The following is a 1,529-nucleotide window of genomic DNA, read 5'->3' on the forward strand; positions in this document are numbered from 1 at the left end:
CCGTTTTAATTGAAATTGGAGCGAAATAAAGGCATAAAGGGCGCAGAGTTGGCACGACAGATAAATAAAGAGCCGATGACGAAAGTACATGCGGTCAAAAGGGCCGGTACCGCAACTGTTATTCGGTCGTTTTCCTGTCGGTCTTTGTCCAGAAAATATGGGGGTTGGGAATGGCAGTCATTTTACAATACCCCGTATTATTGTGGTGCTGGTAAGAATTTGTGTAGATACTAGGGATGGTCGGTTTTTAACGTAACCGCTAAAATAACAGTGTTCCAAACGTCTAACTTGAACCGTAGTTACAGCTAGCGCATTTAACCGGTTTTTTTTTGGAACCGTCTCATAAAACCGAAACAGTTGTGCGCACTTCGCACCAGCTGCAGCCGTTTGCCGATTTAAAGGTTGTTTTTGGAACCGTCTCATAAACCTGAAAAAGTGGTTCGCGTCAGCACAGAACCGCACAGAAGCGCTCTATCCAGTTGCAGCAGTTTCAGTAACCGGTCAACGGAACATATGTTGTGTGTAGTTGCGCGTCGCCTTGATGATTGTGTATCACTTTTCCTTTATAAGAATTACTGTGCAGTTCTCTAGGAACAAGCAAAAATTTGTTTAGTTGCTGCAATGATTATTTCAGCAATTTTAGTCAAATTTTTTTTAGTCAATCAAAAGTATTTAGTTTTAGATAAGTTCTATATTGTTGAGGCGGATTCATTTTTTTACCGATTTCTTTTTGGGTATTTTGCCTCAAAAAATTTTGTTTTTAAAAAAGACAGAATTTCCTCACGTCTTTTATTACAGATTGATAAATAGTGCTTCTATTTCGCAATAAGAACAAATTATTTATCAAAAATTAATCAAAAACGATCACCTAGAGGGTATCCTGTGACACACTTAGGCTCAAGCTGTAAGAGAAAATTCCAAATATTAGAAAAATTAATTTAAAAAATTACCTTGACGTTTCGATAGCTATTTTCTGCTATCGTTATCAAAAGAAGCTAAATGAACCTAAAAAAGAGTATGTTAATAAATTGTGTAACAATAGTAGGATAATACAGTATATGAAAATTTGCTCAGATAATTCGTCTGTGCAAATTGTCGGTTATGTGACTTTCACTTAATCTCATTGTTTAAATTAATAAAGGTAATGTTAATTAATAATTTTGGTGTAAATTTAATTTGGGTGTATGTTTCTCTGGTCTGCTTCAGATTTTAGCATAGGTAACCATGTATGACTTAAATTAAATGAACATGAAGCAGCACAATTATTTTGATTTAGTAAAATGAGTGCGCTTTCTTTAATTTTACGCTTTTTTGTGGATTGTTCTTTTGTTAAAATTGTGGAATTATGCCATTGAATTTTATGGCAATTATCAAATGCATGTTGACAAATGTGTGAAGTGTGTAAAGTCAACTTACTTCCAATACAATGACAATTTTTATCAACAAAATTTTGGAATTGCTATGGGGTCACCACTATCCCCATTTTTCAGTAATTTATTTATGGAAAATTTTGAATCAACTTTCATTAA

This window comes from Dendroctonus ponderosae, unplaced genomic scaffold (genome assembly GCF_020466585.1).
Source record: "Dendroctonus ponderosae isolate FM_Combo_2020 unplaced genomic scaffold, Dpon_F_20191213v2 Dpon_F_20191213_9, whole genome shotgun sequence".
In the NCBI taxonomy this organism is placed as follows: domain Eukaryota; kingdom Metazoa; phylum Arthropoda; class Insecta; order Coleoptera; family Curculionidae; genus Dendroctonus; species Dendroctonus ponderosae.